Source organism: Mustela erminea, chromosome 4, assembly GCF_009829155.1.
Source record: "Mustela erminea isolate mMusErm1 chromosome 4, mMusErm1.Pri, whole genome shotgun sequence".
Lineage (NCBI taxonomy): Eukaryota > Metazoa > Chordata > Mammalia > Carnivora > Mustelidae > Mustela > Mustela erminea.
In genome coordinates this window covers 87753284-87770693 of record NC_045617.1, presented here as the reverse complement: position 1 = coordinate 87770693, position 17410 = coordinate 87753284, and the positions used below count along the sequence as shown (strand labels likewise).

General features: G+C 47.2%; 1 long non-coding RNA gene across 1 annotated transcript; it reads left to right on the top strand.

The window, feature by feature from the left end:
* Positions 1-306: 306 nt before the first annotated feature.
* On the top strand, positions 307-16207 carry LOC116587799. The gene is made up of 4 exons (XR_004284646.1): positions 307-409; positions 9228-9313; positions 9535-9622; positions 15781-16207. It is a non-coding gene; the product is annotated as an uncharacterized LOC116587799 (long non-coding RNA).
* The last annotated feature ends 1203 nt before the right edge of the window (positions 16208-17410 follow it).

Sequence of the window (17410 nt, the reverse complement as noted above, 5' to 3'; positions counted from 1 at the left end):
TTTGCTTCCCTACTCAGCACTGGGACAACGTGGAGGCATGTTTTCTACAGTCCCTCCTGGTGGGAGGGAGCACAGGTACTTCGAGCAGTAATCCCCCACCCCCATATTAGCTTCCCTCCCTCCCCTGTTTCAGTTCCCCTCCACCTCACTTGGTTGTCCTGGAGTAAACCACCAGCATCAACAATTTGTCTCCGGGTCTGCTTTCAGGAAGCTCAAACCAAGAAGGGCAGGGTGGGGTAGAGGCATTTTAGAAACAATAGAAAAAGTCAGTAACCCAGATTTCTCTGTGGCTCTGACTTTCCAGCAGTCGAGGGAGCCTCCACGCCCGCTCACACCTTGCCTACACCATCGTACACTTGCTCAAGAGAGAAGGAAGCCCTTTATTCCTGGTGGCAAGGGGCAGCTGAAGGTAGGGAAGTGGCGAGGGTCCGGGAGGCAGGAGTTTTTCAGTAATATGCTGTGTGCCCTTGGGCAAGTCCCTTCCTCTCTCTGGGCATCAGTCTTATCACTGACCCCGTGATGTGGGTGGTATGTCTAACCTCTAAGCTTCCTTCTCACTCTGGGGCTCTACAACATTATCTCGCTTTGCTATTCTTCCTTTCTTTCCCTCTCACTCTGATTCCAATCATCTGTCTGTCTCTCAAGGTCCAGTTTTGGGGGACGGGCTGGTAAAATGCCCAGCTTTAGTTGTCCCTGGTAAGGATGGGTGAGGCTTAATCCATGCAGCATTCTTTGGGATCCTGGAGAAGACCGTATTCTCTCTGCCTGCGGTGTCATTATTGTTAATAATGATGACATCAATCTACCTCATCAGGACGCGCAAGTGCTTAACTAAGAAAAATGCTTTTGTCGCTGTTAGTAAATATAAAGTGAGCCTACTCCATCAGAATGCCACCCCAGATGGGTGAGTCTGTTCCCTGTGCCCTGATGACTGCTCGTTTGCAATCCTGCCCTTCTTCCAACGACAGCGTTTATTTTTTATTGATGTTTCAGCACTTTGACAAATACATTTTTCCATGAAGAGAAACATAATTAACTTAAGTCATTTATATTAATCACAAGGGGGGAAAATCATGCAAAACAGGGGTAATTTTGTATTGAACAAGGCACGTTGTCTAATGAATATAGATGATGTTGATTTATGTGTTTATCCAAAAAGCATCAGTAGGGAAAAAATGCCAACCCCCGAGTCCCACCCTATCCCCCCCAAAAGCTGAAAAAAAATCCCTCAAGTTCTATTTAATGATGCTTCCTGGGTTGGTGGCATCCTGCCCACAGACTGAAAAATAAAATGACTTTTCAAGTGTTTACGGAGCTTGAACAGCAAGAAAAATTCTCTCCCAGCGTGGGTGTCCTCTGCCTGAATCCCAGGGAAGCTGTAATTACTTATTCCTGCAAACACTGGGCCAATGTGGCTGGGTCTATGCAGGTAGGATGGTGTGGACTCTTTCCTACTGCAGCTTTGGGACAGGTCTGAGGGCCAAAACTGCAGGCTGTGGTTGGCAGGGACTCGGCCACCAGAGCTCAGATCCCCCAGCCGTGTGGACTAGCTGAAGTAGATCCATTTGATGGGAAAGTTGCTTCTGGAATAATTTACTGTTGTGAAAAAGAGTGGTAATGCCTCCTGTTTCCAGCCTCGCCTCCCCATGTGTGAGTACAGCTGCTGGCTGGAGCTTGCAGGTACCAAGAAGAAGGGGAGGGGGAGGAGACAAGGATGCATCACAGGAACATCACTAAGTCACACAGTGTTCGAGCCAGGAGCCCATACCTTACTTACAAAAGCATGGAACCCAGGCCCCTCATTTCCCCACTGAGTAAACTGAAACCCAGAGAGGAACAATAATTGGTGCTACCAAGCACTCCCTATGTATCAGGCATCATTCTAAGTGTTTTTTTTGGTGTTTTAATCTTCACAGTAATTTTAGGGGTTAAGTGCTGTCATGGTCCTCATTTTACAGCTGAGGAAATTCAGGCTCAGAGGAAGGATGGTGCTTCTGCAGGAGCCCACAGAGAGTCATTGGCTGAACAAGACCCCAGACTTTCTGACTCCTCTCTCCCCCCATCCAGGAAGGAGGGAGCAGCTCGTTGGGAGTGTGTGAATTCCTCCAGGGATCTTTTGAGCAAGACTTTGGAAACTTTTTTAGAGCTTGGTTCCATCTCTCTTCTTTTTGTTTTATGTGGGCTGCTCCCTTTGCTGTCACTGACCATAAACATCCCTACACAATCTCAGAGGACTGCGAGCTTGCCTCAGGGACACAGAGGTGACAGATTAATGAGCTATGAGAGGGTACCTGGGTAGGGGTGGGATCTGGGTTGGGATTATTGGGTGGAGGCAGAGAGTGTTTGAAGGCCGAGGAGCCAGAGCCGGGGTTCCTGGAAGAGCAGAAGGAGGCCAGCCCTGGAACTTGCTGATGGTGTTCCAGTGGTAGCAGTTCCTTTTGCCCATAGAGAAACAGACAAGGCAACCTGTTCCTGACCAGAAATCTGGATCTTTAGTTTTTTCTTCTTGTTGTCTGTTTTTGACTTATCGTGGTATCCCCTCTACTTGAGACCCCCAAATAACAGTCCTGAGGACAATGGATCTAGACCGTCTGGATTCAAATCCTGTCGCTGTCACTTGCTGTGTGACCTTGGAAAACTCCCCTAACCTCTTTGGACTGAGTTTCCTACACCTCCACTAGGGCATAGCTAAGGATTAGTGCTCAGATTTAGGACAGTGCAGCGAATCTATGCGTTGGCTATTATAATTATCATGCGAAGAAATTGAATCCCCAGAGTACCCACCTCCTTGTATGTGACCACACAAAGTTATAAGCGAACATCAGGTTTGGGCAGACTTGGCCCAGTGGGGAGGAGCAGGGAGCCCAGGAAGGGCTTTTGGGGTGGGTGCAGGAAGGTGGGACCAACCAGAGACTAGTTTCATGGTTTCCTCGGCACTCTGTGCTCTGAGCCACCATGCCCACGGACCAGGCTGCAATCTGTCTTTGGCCTGGTCTGTGGCTCCTTGCGCAGCCGGGCCAAGCAGGAGCCAGGGCCCCATCCATCCTCGGCTGCTTGGACAGCGGTGCTGGAGAGCGCATCTGTCACTGTCTCCCATGGCATGGGTGAATGGCGTGTCATCTTTGACAAATGTCTATGCCAGCAAGCTCTTCGTGGCTGTGTATAGTTACAGACACTGAAAATGCACAAACACAGACGGGCTGCTCCACACGCCAGCAGACACAAAGGAGGACTAGCGCTACAGATTGGAGGGGCTGGGGAAGGGCGGCCATGGAGAGCGGGACGTCCACTTGAAAGATCTGGGCTCTGCCTCCTACCCTCTCTCTCTCTTTTCTAAAACATTTTATTTATTTACTTGAGATACAGAGAGAGAGCATGAGAGACAGAGCATGAGCCGGGTGGAGGGGCTGGGGGAGAGGGAGAAGCAGGGATCCCGATGGGGAGCTCAATCCCAGGACCCTGGGATCACAAACTGAGCCAAAGACAGATGTGAGCCACCCAGGCACCCCTCTGCCTCCTGCTCTTCACAAAACTTTGTGCAAACCATTTCCTCTCCCTGTGCCTGGGTTTTCCTGTGCATGAGGTGGGGATAAAAGTCCCCGCCCTGCACTGTGCAGTATTATAGGAATCCATCAAGATGTTCATCACCCTGTTAGCAAAGATAGCAGCTACCCCCTTTCAAGCACTTGCCTTGGGTCAAGTGTTTTGTGCCTATGTGCGCAAGTCCCCCACATTCCTCAAATAAGCCCATTTTACAGATGAGGAAATAGATTTAGAAAAGCAACCTAGCTGGGGGTCACATAGCAAACAACAGAGCTGCGTTGGTGGGCAGGCAGTGCCCGCTCTGGGCTGGGATCTGGCAACCTGAATCTGCAAAGGGCCGGACAGTTGATGCTTTATGGTTCATAGGCCGTGTGTTCCCTGCTGCATCTACTCAGTTCTGCCAGTGTTGTTCGGAAGACTGACAATAAATAAATGCGTGTGGCTGTGTGCCAATGCAATTTTATTTATAACACAGTTGGCCGGCTCGATTTGTCTTTGGGGCTCACAGGCCGTAGCTTGTGACCCCTGCTCTAGGCTTCCAAATCAAAGGAGAAGATGAGAACAGAGGACTATGTATGCTTCAGGGAGGCCTATCGGGGATGGTTGAGAATACCAGCTCAGGAGCTGGACTGCCTGTGTGACAGTCCCAGCTGGGCCCCTTATTGCTTGTGAGATCCTGGGCAAGAGACTTAATAGCCCTATGCCTCAGTTTCTCCATCTATAAAATGGGACTTCTTGTTAGAATTACATGGTTAACCGTGGGTCTAGCACATCATAAACATTGGGTAAATGTCACCTATTATCACACCCCAGCGAACATTATCATCGACACTTAAGAGGCTGATGTTAATTTAAATGGTGAGTCAAACAAGATTTCCCAGCTCAGCTCTCCTGGTTCCAGCTTTCTGCTTTCTTCCTGCAAGAGCCCAAGTCCTTAATGGGGGGAGTGGCTGCTTTGTCATATGTTCATCTCTTAGACCCCCGGGATGACAGACAAAGGGACCTTAGGGACTAGCCTGCCTGCCTTTTACCATAGGACACTGAGGTCCAGAGAGGGGAAGGAACTTACTCGAGGTCACACACAAAAGTGTCAGATTCACTTTTCCTTTCTCCCCAGTCAATGCTCCTTCCCAAGTCGCTCAGATGGGCTCTCCTGGCTCTGTGGAATGCAAGGCATCTTTCTGCAGGTGAAGTCATCCAGAAGGGGGTGGCTTTCCAATGTCTGGGGCTGGCAAACACAGCAGTGAAGGACAGAGACTGAGGCCAACCTCCTCCCTTCCTGACACAAGCCTTGGAGAACCCTGTCCATCCGGAGCCCTGAGCCCCAGCATGTCCCAATTCAAGGCCCTGTCTCCTCACCCACAATTAAGAAGGCTCCATCCTCTGGTCTGCCGTATTCTCTGGGGGAATGACCAGGGGTAAGATTTCCCGGACAAAGCTGGGAGTAGACACTAGGTAGAATCTGCAAACAAATCACACTTGAGTCAGAAGGTAGTAAGTTCTTTTGCAGTTGGTACTTCTGGTTGTATACTGAGAAAGAGAAAGCAAAATGGTCTAGACAGCAGGCCTGGTAACTACCAACCAGCCAAGCCCTGGTGGCTCCTGTGAACATAAATCATGCAGTACAAAATTGGATTCAGACAAGGGCTCCCTGGGACCATAATGGAACATGATAAGCACATGGATATGAGGAAATAACCCTGAAATGCATGAACATCCTTGTCTGCCAGCAGATGCAAGGGGTTCTCCTTTCTTCATCAATGACAGCTCTAGCCTCACTTTATTCCTCTTGCCTCCTTGATACAAATGATTAAGATATCCAACCAGCAACAGCTCCCTGCTCCCTGACAGCACGCAATCTAGAACAACACTTGCTTCCCCAGTCCTCTCTAAAATCACACAAAACAAGCCCAAAATCTGGACTGGCCTTTCACTGAGGTACCCCGTGGTTCCCCATGGAGCATGCTCTCCTGTGCCGACACAGGTTAATAAGCCTCACTGTGCTCGATGAAGAGGTGGACCTGGGGATCTTTGGCTACTGGGCTTTATCTGCGTATTTATTGATAATGGAATGTGAATGAGGGAGATGAAGCGTTCAATGGTGAGGAGGAAGGTGGAGTCAATCCCTGAGTCCCACAGAGACTCAGGTGCTCTAAGTGTGATAGGTAGCTTTTGTGAGGTAGATCCTGCCATGAGCACTATTTCATTTTATTCTCCTAATGACCTTGGTGGAGTACTAACATTTCCATTTTGAGACAAACAAACAAACCAACAACCCCCCCTCCCCCCCCAGGCCCAGCAAGCTTCAGGAACTTCCCTGCGGTTCTGCAGCTGGTAAGGGTGGGTCCAGGAGCCAGGAGTCTCCCAATACAAAGCCTTCCGATGTAAGGCTAATCTGTGGTTTACATAGCAAGAAGGCCCCATGCACCATCTGGTTCTCACAGTTGACACACTGACACCTTAAGATGGGTGGTCTTCTCTAGAACATGTTGACCACATGGTCAGAGTCAATCAAGAGGTTTTGATGGGCAGTCTTTCCATCTTCAAAACAGACAACAGCTCCCAGGGCTAGGCGTCCACTACTTGGTCTGAAGGATGCAGCTATTGCTGCTGGCCTGGCACTGGGAGTTGAGGATCAGGGAAGAGCCCCACGGACACTTTTCCTTTAACCCTGACCTTGGATGTGGAGAAAGGTGAACCCTCCTACACTGCTGGTGGAAATGTAAATTTCAGAGTGGTGAAGCCACTCTGGAAAACAGTATGGAGGTTCCTCAAAAAGTTAAAACGGGAGCTACCCTATGACTCAGCAATTACACTACTTGATATTTATTCAAAGAATACAAACATAGTGATTTGAAGGGACACATGCACCCCAATGTTTACAGCAGCAATGTCCACAGTAGCCAAACTATGGAAGGAGCTGAGATGTCCATCAACAGATGAATGGATAAAGAAGATGTGGTGTGTATGTATGTATGTATCTATCTATATGTGTATGTGTGTGTGTGTGTGTGTGTGTGTGTATATATATATATATATATATATATGAATATTACTCAACCATCAAAAGAAATGAAATCTTTCCACTTGCAAAGATGTGGATGGAACTGGAGGGTGTTATACTAAGTAAAATAAGTCATTCATAGAAAGACAAATATCATACGATCTCAGTCATATGTGGAATTTAAGAAACAAAATGGATGAACATAGGGAAGGGAAGGAAAATATAAAAAGATGAAATCAGATGGAGGCAAACCGTAAGAGACACTTAATTCTAGGGAGCAAACTGAGGGTTGGTAGAGGAGAGATGGGTGGGGGGATGGGGTGACTGGGTGATGGACACTAGGAGAGCACTTGGTGGAATGAGCACTGGAGGTTATATGAAACCGATGCATCATTAAACTCTACCTCTGAAACTAATAATAAGCTATCTGTGAATTAATTGATTTAGGAAAACAAGTTAAAAAAGCCAAAACCTTGACCTTGACATCTAGCACTCCACATTCACTTTTTTAAGCCATCACACAGAGGGACAATCTAATCTCATCAAAGAATGTCTAGAGCAGAGTTTTCATGAAGCTCCTTTCCCAGCTATTTGAAGAGGCACCTTCTTCGTTAAGTTCCATGGGCCTGCATGTTCTGTGTGGAAGAAGGGACAACTGTAGGGTTGCATGGTGGGAAATGGAAAAGGCAGCGGGAAGGGCAGGAAGTCGGGAACTTTCCAAGTGTCCACTTTACGTTGGACAGTATGTTGGGTGCTTTTCATGGGTATGGGAACCCATTAGAATTGGCTTCTTTTTTATATACTTTTGTTATATATTTTATTTATTTATTTATTTTTAAATTTTTAAATAAACATATAATGTATTATTAGCCCCAGGGGTACAGGTCTGTGAATTGCCAGGTTTACACACTTCACAGCATAGAACTGGCTTTTAGTGTTAACAGGAGAAGTGTTACTTGGAGGCAGGTGGCAGTGTGAGGATTTTGGATGTTGAAAGGTGAGTTCAACTTTGAAGCCCACTTCCCGGGTTTTAGGCTCCCGTTGGATAGAGCGTGTACACCAAGCACCCAGCCATTGTTCTTGGAGAACATGGTGATATTACCCAACAGACTGTACTCTGTATAGCCATGGAGATTTTACCCAGTCTGTGACCTTGAAGAAGTAGAAAATGTTTTTCCTTAACTGCATAGGTTGTTGGGGTCCCTGGAGATGCAGTGTGGTTTCGGGCTGAATAACAAGGATTGGGAGGTGTATCTATCAGCTGTTGGGATGGCTTCTCCTGGCCTTGGGAGTCAGTCCAGACCTGTGGATTTAGGTCTGAGGTTCCCTTGAAGGATGACATCATCTCACCTTTCACTGGCTCTGAAGTTTCTACTGGGAGCTCTGGGGAGGGAGGCAATTCTGAAGCAGAAGTACTCAGTGGGCCTGCCATGTGGTGCCTGCCAAGAGTGGGCAGAAGCCCTGAGCTGAGCGCTCAGCCTGTCACCTCCTGTGTTGTCCTTGCTATGTCATAGGTGTTCACCGGAGCTTTGCTGGACATCCATAATCTGGTTGCAGCAACTGGGGGATGACCATCCTGTTCTCTACTACCCCGTGGAACATTGGCCTTTTGGAGTTGATTCTCCAGGGCACTGGGGTCTTCACATGGTGGCTCCCTGTGCCTGGAATATTCTTCCTTGCTCTTTCTTCAGTTGTGGTTTCTCCTTTCTCTTCCTCCTCCTCCTCCTCCCCCTCCCCCTTTTCTTCTTTTTCTCCTCCTCCTCCTCCTTTTTCTTCTTCTCCTCCATCTCCTTCTTCTTCTACTTTTCCTTCTCCTTCTCCTTTTTTTTTTTTTTTTTAAAAGAAAGGATTATTTATTTATACATGAGAGAGAGAGACAGTGAGCATGAGCGGGGGTGCGGAGGGGCAGGCAGAGGGAGAAGCAGGCTTCCTGCTGAGGAGAGAGCCTGATGTAGGACTCAATCCCAGTACCCCGAGATGATGATCTGAGCCGAAGGCAGACCCTTAACCAACTGAGCCCCCCAAGGTGCCCCTAGATGTCACTTCTTAGTAACACTTTCCCTGACTACCCCAATGTTCTAACTTTCTATCCCGTTATAATTTTTTTTTCCTTAGGTTTATCGCTAACATAATATGTATGTCCCTTAAGCATTGTGTGTATTGTCTGTCTCTTGTATTGAGAAATGAGCACCCTTAGGGTGGGGAATTTTTGTCTAATATGGTCATGGCTACAGTCCTCAAGGTTGAGAACCCAGTTAGATACCTGGTAGGCACTCAATGTATGTGTGTTGGAAGAATGAATGAGTTTCTATTTCTATTACTTAGAGTTTATATTTCATCAAACAGTTTTCTCATTTATTGATATGATCACATTTTCCCCTTAAATTTATTGGTATAATGAATTATGTTAATTGATTTCCTGTCATAAATCTGTGTGTTACTAGGATAAATCCCATTTGATCATAATGACATTTTGCCAGGTTTCATTTACTGGGGTTTTATTTCCAGTTTTTACATTTATAATGAGAAGAATGATTGGTCTGCAGTTCTTTTCCTAAGCGATCTGTACCAGGTTTTGGTACTAAGGCTATGTGGGCTTCATAAAATAAATTGCAGCACTTTATCTTTTCCTATGATCTGGAAGAGTTTAATTAACGTTGGAATTATTTGTTCTTTAAAGGTTACATAGAGCTCAGCTGTGAAACCATCTGTTCCTGGTGCCTTTTGTGATGGTGGATCTTTAACCACCTTTCCAGTCTCCCTGTGGTAGGTAATTGGTCTTCTCATTTTCTATATTTCCTTAGGTCAATTTACGTAATTTATATTTTGCTAGGTACATACCCACTCCCAGGCTTCCTATTTTGCTTCTGCAGAGTTGCTGTAGAATTCTCTTGTTATTTTTTATATCCTCAATGCATCCGTGCCTGTGTCTCTTCTGTTGTTCCAATTCTTCTTCACTTTGTTCTTTTCCTTTTCGCTGTAATCAGGCTCCTGATGGATTCGCATGTCCTCAGCGCTCTGGAGAAGCTGAGAGGCCTGTGCCCACACCTGGAACCCACAGGTTCACGGAGAGAGGTGCCTGGGGGAGGCTGGCACGGAGCCGCTCAGGATGGTGGTGGGAGGACCCCAGCAGGCCAGGGAAGGTGGATGGTGCTGGCGGCTGGAGTGTGACTCCTGGCTCTCCCTCTTCCTGGTCGTGTGACCTTGGCAAGATGCTCTGCTTCTCCGCCCTTGTGTTTCCCTCTCTGCAAGTGCCTAGCTCACATGGGTGGGGAGGAGGACTGGATGAATGTATTTGAAGAAAGTGCTGTGTACAGTCTCTGGCAGGGAGTGGATGTGCAGTTAGCCTTAGCCTTTTCTGTGGAAAGAACACCGTGGAGGGAACAATAGGGCACAAGCATTTCCAGAAATCACTGGGTGTGCTATGGAAGAATGGGCTTTGAACCCCCATCCTGTAGATATCTGGGAGGAGTTGTGGTTTGGGGGACTACAGGGAGTGTGACTTCCCTCTGGGGTCTCAAGCTAGTTAGCTAGGGGGTCATCACAGTGACGTGTGTACTCACCACATCCTCCCTGTAGCCCTGTAAGGTAGGTGGTAGGTTAAACCTATGAGACTGGCAATATTCAGCCATTTTTAACCCACATCAAGGCACTTTCATATGGTTCACCCTGATGTTACTATTGTCATCGTTTTTAGACGACAGACTCGGAGGGGCCAAGCAGCTGTCCTAAGGTCACACAGCCTGTTGATGTAGACTGCACTTTGGTCAAACCAGGGCCATAGAATTCCAAAGCCTATGTGATCCCTCCCAGTGTGGTCAGAAAAGCAAAACCCCATAAAAGCTGTTGCAAAGATATACTGCAAACCCTATTTGAGCAAGGTGGCCAGTACAGATGGCTGCAAAGCAGTAATTGTCTAAGCATCTAGAGGCTGAGCTGAACAGGAGGAGAGGAGCAGGGCTCTGATAGAGAGAGCTCCTGGGGTCAAAAAACCCAGTCCCCAGAGCTCTGGCTTATGAAGGTAGCCACCGTCATCCTAATACCCCATTTGTGGAACTATGACAGCCAGCATCCTACTAAAGAGAAGGTGTTTATTTGCAGGACCTGGGCAGCTCTTGGAAAGCAGGCATCCTCTCACTTATCTTGTAACTACCTTCCTAGTAACAAGCTTCCTGTCAAATGGTTATCTGAAAATGGTTATCTGAACCTGAATTTTAGGTTCTTACACAAGGGATTGCTTATCTAGACAGAATTTGGGGTGGGAGAGATGATGCTATTTATGTAGTTTTGCCCAACATGGGCAAGAGAAAATGGGTTCTAACAGTTATGTGGGGTCTATCCCTCCAGGGGTCAATGGCTGGTGACACTTAAGATGGACCTTAAATGTGGTACTTAATGAAAATGACAGGATGACTTGTCAATGTGAAGGTCTGGGTTTTCGTGAGGACGCACATGGATGTATGGTACACATCCACATTCAATAAACTGACAAGGATATTGACAACACGATGCTGGTCTTCAGGTCCCCATACTAGGGAACTAGGCTAGTCCTTGACTAGAAGTGGTAGGATGCTGACCCCATGGTCTGACCTGAAGCTCTGTGCTGGGATATCCACCTCTTGCTCTAGAACATTCCTTCCTGAACTTCAGCGCCTGCTCATGCTCTGACTCACATATTCACCAAGAGCTCGAAGAGCCAGATCTCAGTCATTTTCCAAAGGAGGATGGCTTCTGCCCAGCACACTGCAAAATTCTGACTCTGGTTGAGCATGGTGCAGCCCTGGTGTCCAGTCCGAGAATGCTGAGGGTGCCTTCCCTCTGTTGGGACCAGAAAGACACTGCCCTGGATTTTCTATCTCTGATTATAGGAATGATAAGGGTCATTCATCTCAGTCTGTTTTCTGGGAGGAAGATGGTTCTTGGCATCCAAGCTCAGAACGGAGTGCCCACTTATGGAGCCGAGGCTGTTTCTCTGAAACCCTCTGTGGTCAACATCATATCCTGCCAATCCCCCTTAGTGCTCTAATTTTCAGCACATGCTGACAGCTTCTTACTGCAAACACCTGCTGCTCTCTCTGGCTGCAGCAGAGTGGGAGGCCGAGGTAAGGGACATTGTAGAAGTGTCAGGAAGTTGAAGTCTCTGAGAAGAGCTCTCTGCAAATGACGGGTGAGAGTTAGTGGATAAATACCCCAGTTCCTAGCCCCTTGAGTGGGACACCCCATGACATATTCTGTGCTGTCAGTCTCCTAGAGGGAGGCCAGAGGAACTGAGCTCATTAACACATTCATTCCCTGTCTTACTTTCTCTCTCTCCTGCTGCTGCTTCCTGGGCTCACTCCCTAAATAAGCTACCACATCTTTGTCTCAGGGTCTACTCCTGGGGAACCCCACGAAGACATATCTTAAACTTCCTCCTTCTCAACCCAGCCACTCACGTGCACCTGCTAATTAATTGGGTGGTGCTCTGCAAATACCAGCAGGCAGCTGCCATCCTCTGAGCTCTTCGGTCCTCTTTGTAGCTCAGACCTCTGGGATTTGTGGGTCTAGAGAATATTAGTCAAATGTGCTCATTCTGCCACCTGAACAAGTCTCAAGCAAACCCCTGTATCACCCACTGTATAGCATGTTTCCCAGCGGGCTCCCAGGGGTTTTCAAGGGTGGAGGCACATATGGGGGAAATTAGCTTCACTTGTATCTGGACACTTGTATCTGGCTCACACCTGAGCTGAATGTCAGCACTCTGCTGTGCTAGCTTTTCTGTTGTGGTGGCCCCTCTGGATGGTACTGCCCCGAGGATGCCAGAATGCCTGGAGTTTCTCCATTGTCAGCCCAGCCTTTGTCAAGTGGCAGAGTTTTTGACATTCCTGCATGCACGGGGTTGGTCTGGTGCTTCTGTGGGTCCTTGGGTGCAAGGCCGGGCTCTGCATCAGTGAGCTCCTCTCTGCCCCGCCTCCTCTAGCCACCATCATCCATGTATCTAGGGCGTCACATGCAACACGCTTGAACTTCAATCTCCTCTGTCATGGGCAACTCCTTTCTTGTAGTAGCTGAAGACAAGACCCCAAGGGTGATTTTGACTCTTCTCTTCCTGTCATACCTCATATCCAGTCCTTCAGTAAATACTGCTGCCTTAATCCTCCAAACTCTGTCTGATCACGTCTCCCCACCTCCCCGCTGTCTCTCTGGTACAAGGATCATTATTTCTTGCTTAGACTTATGCAGGAGCAGAGTCTCCCACACTGATGCCCTGATCCCACCCCCACCACCCTTCTGTGTATTCATGACACAGCAGCCCTTGAAAACTGAAACCAGTTCCCACCTCTGTCAGAGCCTTCCTTGGATCTCACTCTAGTGGAGTAAAGGCCACGTCCTTACAGTGGCTTCAGGGGTCATGAGAACTGGTCCCCAGACCTTCCCATGTCTCTCTGACTTTAGATGCCACCACTCAACTCCTGGCTCACTCAACTCCAGCCACACTGCCAGCCATACTGCTCTCTTTGCCTTTTCTCCAACATCCAGCCATGCCCCTGCCTTTTGGACTTCGCACTCACTCTTCCCTTTGCCTGGAACATCCTGCCTCCCGCCCTGCCCCTGACCCTACTCCCCAGAGAGGCTCTCTTACCTCCTTCAGGCTTTCACACAAAGCTTTCCCTGCTGAAAACTGTCTTCACCTCCAACGCGCTCTCTAGCCCTGTCCTCTACTTTGTGTTTCTCTCTGGTACTTACTGCCACCTCACACACAGGTACTTTACCTGGTTACCTTGTTATAGCTAACTAGGAGGTAAACTCCTTGGGAATAGAGACCATTCCTGTTCACCATTGTATCCCTGCCATTAGAACAAGCCTTGGGAAGTGGTAGGTTTTCAATAGGTGTACGTTGGAAGATAAATATGGGTACAGTAGGTTGTGACCTTGAGTAAGCCTTCTTTTCTGGATCTTAGTACCACCAGGGGACCTGCCACCCTCGGTGATTTCCAAGGCCCTGTTCCTGCTCTTGCTCTTTGGTTTCATGAGGGAGCTGGCTCTAAGACTGGGGATGGCTCACTATTTGTCAGCCATGTCAGGACTCAGCTTTCTGCTTTCCTGGCAGAGGGATCATTAGGAAAGCAGAGAAGGTGGACAGGTATATTTACCTTGCTCATCTGTAGAGGTGGACAGTAGAGGCAGGTATCCCAGCATCCACCACTGGGGCACCTGCGATCTATGTCTGGCTGGTCTTTTTATCTAACTGGCTAAAACCTTGAGGTTGAAATTTTAAGTGCTTGGGGGTGCCTAGGCGGCTCAGTTGGTTAAGCATTTGCCTTTGGCTCAGGTCATGATCCTGGGGTCCTGGGATCAAGTCTTGCATCGGGCTCTCTGCTCAGCAGGGAGGCTGCTTCCCCCTCTGCCCTTCACCCAGCTCATGCTCATGCTCTCTCCTGCTATCTCTGTCTCAAACAAATAAATAAAATCTTTTTTAAAAAAAGAAATTTCAAGTGACTGTAATAGCTTGCTTTCTTTCTTGCGGTGAAACAAGAAAGGAATTTATTTATTTGTTCCCACACTGAGAATACTGCAAACTAGTATCTCAAAGATTGTCTCCAAAGTGCTGAAAATACATCCTGGTTTATAGAAGGAAAACGTGGTACACGGGTGGGGTGGGTACGTGCAGGTGGGCAGTGAAGGGCACATCCATCATGGGAGGGGTCTTGCTGGCTCAGGGTGGTTCTTACTGCTTGAGGGGCTAGTTTCAGGTCCCATCAGGGGGTGCTTTGCCCTCAGGTTCTTTTGCCTGATCCAGGAGACAAGTTGGAAAGAATGGAATCTATTTGAAAGTTTGAGGACAAAATGTAGGTAGTTGGAAGTCCTCTTTCAGGTTTTTTTTTTTTTTAATTTAAATTAAAAAAAAATTTTTTTCAGTGTTCCAGAATTCATTGTTTATGTACACCCAGTGCTCCGTAGCTTTCTTTATGTCCCAGATTGCTGGTGTGTGTGTCTGTGTGCATGCACGCCTGTGTATGTGTGTACATATGTGCACTTGTACATGTGCATGTATGTGTGAAAGTATCCAACATCTAATGAATAAGGATTCAGGAATATGAGCCAAAGTAACAAAGGGAGCAAGAACGAAAAAGCCGACTTCAATTACCCAGCCCATTCCCAGATCCTTGGTCCACAGCACTTCTAGGCATTCTGACTCGCTTCCCACAGCTGAGGGTCTACAGACCTTACCTGCTTCGCAGGTACATGAGTGCTTCTCTCTGGGAGTGGGATGGGCTTGCCCCTCTTTCCAGGGCAACAGGGCTGTGCCAAGCCCATTCCAAGCCTGCAGTCCAGCCCTCTGACGTGCACTGCTTTCTCTCTGCCACTCTCACAGCTGCTGCCCAGGGGTCCAAATGGAGGCTGTACCCACAAGTTGAGGGGTTGGGCTGGTGAAGAAATCATTTTTGCAGGACAGAAAGTGTCTCCCCATTACAGCAAGGCATATTTGGGGAAAGGGTGGGGTTGTCCACTGTCATCCTTGCTCTGGCTGGGTTGGCGATGCTGCACCCTGCTGAGGTGGACAGAGACTAAGTGGAGAGCAGGGCGTTGGTTGGGTAATGCCATCTGGGCTGAGTGTTGGCAGTTTTGTGGGTTTGGCAAGTGGGAGACACTAGAGAAGTTGCCAGGTGGGCACTGAGGGAGGAGAAGGAGCTTTGCAGTTTGTCTATGGAATTTAAACTGGATTCTCATTACTATTCCTTAAGAGATGCAGAAAAAATTGACACAAATGTAAAATTACTTTTGGCAACTGGGCTGTGCTCATTTATATGTGAGGCTGTACAGAGAACGCGTCACATGGGACATTAGCTTGTGTTCGGGTTACGTATGCTTATGTTTGAAAGAGGTGTTTGGATGTGAAAGATAAAGTGTAAAAAAATGGCTGAGTGACAGAGATAGGAAAACTGGGAAGGAAAGAGATAAGGAGAGAGAGAGAGAGAGAAACAAAAGAGGAAATAAAAAAGAAGAATAAAAGGGGAAACAGTATCGGAAAAATGGACAGATGGGGTAAATATACACAAAAGTATTGGGGAAATAGAAATCAAGGAAATTAGGATTGTCTTCTCTCTGTATCCCAGGGCTCTCTAGCACTGTTTCTTAAACCTTTAAACCTTTTCAACTGTGGTTAACTACTAGGAATATATTTCACATTGCTACTTGCTATTTATACACATACATGATTGGAATTCTTTTTTTTTTTTTTTTCTTTTAAGGAACCAGTGTTTGTGGTCTGCTATGAACCACCAGCATTCCTGTCCTGTGTTGTCCCCTCTCAGGATGACTCTGGACTTGAGTTGTAAGACATCAGCAGGGGTAATGGGAGCGAAGACGAGATAAGCTCTTGTACATGGAGACATTTGCCCTCTGGGAAGGTTTGCTCTTGGTGTGTAGTCCCTGGGAACCCAGAAGTCATACTGCAGAAGCAAATGAGCCGTACAGATGGAGAGGCCACCTGCTGAAGCATGCAGTCTCCAGCTAACCCCCGAAGCAGAGCTCGCACCCATGTGGATGAAGGTACCGTGCGAGTGGGTGCTCCAAGTCCAAGTGAGCCGCCCTGACTCTTGCCCGTGGAGCAGAGATGATTTGCCTTCACTGAGCCCTGCCCGAATTTCAGAATTGTGAGCAAATAAATGTTGTCATTCTAGGGCCACTACGTTTTGTGTTGGTTTTTTTAATGCAGCAATAGATAGCCAAGCATCCTGACTAAAGGCAAGGCACCATGATAGTTTCTATTGTATTTAATTCAGTTTTATTTTTCAAAAAACTTCGTCGATTTTATGACCCACTGATGAGTCATGATCCAACTTGATGGTGTCTGTTTGTAGACATGACTCCTTCTCTTGCTGCCCTCATCAATGGCTGATGTGTTTGAGATCATGGGTCTTCCAACCTTTCCCTCCATCCTGTTGCTCTTAGAATCATGGCATGTCAGACATGAAAGGCAATCTTAAGACGTCATCCAGTCCAGGGATGTGTCTCAGAAGAGGATTCCCTGAGCCATTTGGGTCTCCGAGTAGACGGTTCTACTCAGTAGATAAAATTTTACTCAGGGGAGGTATTTAGCCCTTTTGTATGCCTGGTTCCGAATCCTGTTAAACATAATTTACAGCCAAGCATGGTCTCTTGGTACCCACTTCTGCCAGAAACTGAATTCATCCTTACAAATGGAGAAAGGATATCACTCACCCTCCTGCCAATACCCATCCTTATGTCCCTGTTTCTCAAGTCTCTAGCTTTAAGACGAAAGAAGCATCTTCATATGTCATTCAAGCTTCCTAGAACACAGTTTTACCAAATACATGTTTTTTCCCTCTGATCCAGTGATTCCTACATCATATGCCACCAACCAAATGTAACAGAACCACAGGGGGAGCTTTTCAAATGCATATTTCCAAGCCCTGCTAGGAGGTAGGGCCTCCAAAATTTCTGGAATGTGATGCCTGGAAATCTACATTTGAAAAAAATCTTCCCAGCTTTGAAAAAGCTTCCCAGACCTGTTGGGCATTGGTATTCAGGTTCAAGGATGCTAAGTGCTATGGTCCGGATTCGTGCATTTCAGCTTTTCCTACCACAGGTCATGGTAAGAAACAATCTTACATTCTGTCTGTATGCACAGGCACGTGTGTGTAAAGGAAACAAAGCTTTCGTCAAACTCCACACTTGACGAAAACTGCACTCTAACTTTATCTTATTTTATTTTTTCAGTTGCTGGTTGTAACTCATTAAACTGGTTTTACGATTAACTCATGGGTAACGCTATAGAGCTAATAACACAGCCAACCTAAGCAAACACAGGCTACGTGTCTATTCAGCAGACATGGCTCCTTTTCCTGAGCTTTGCTG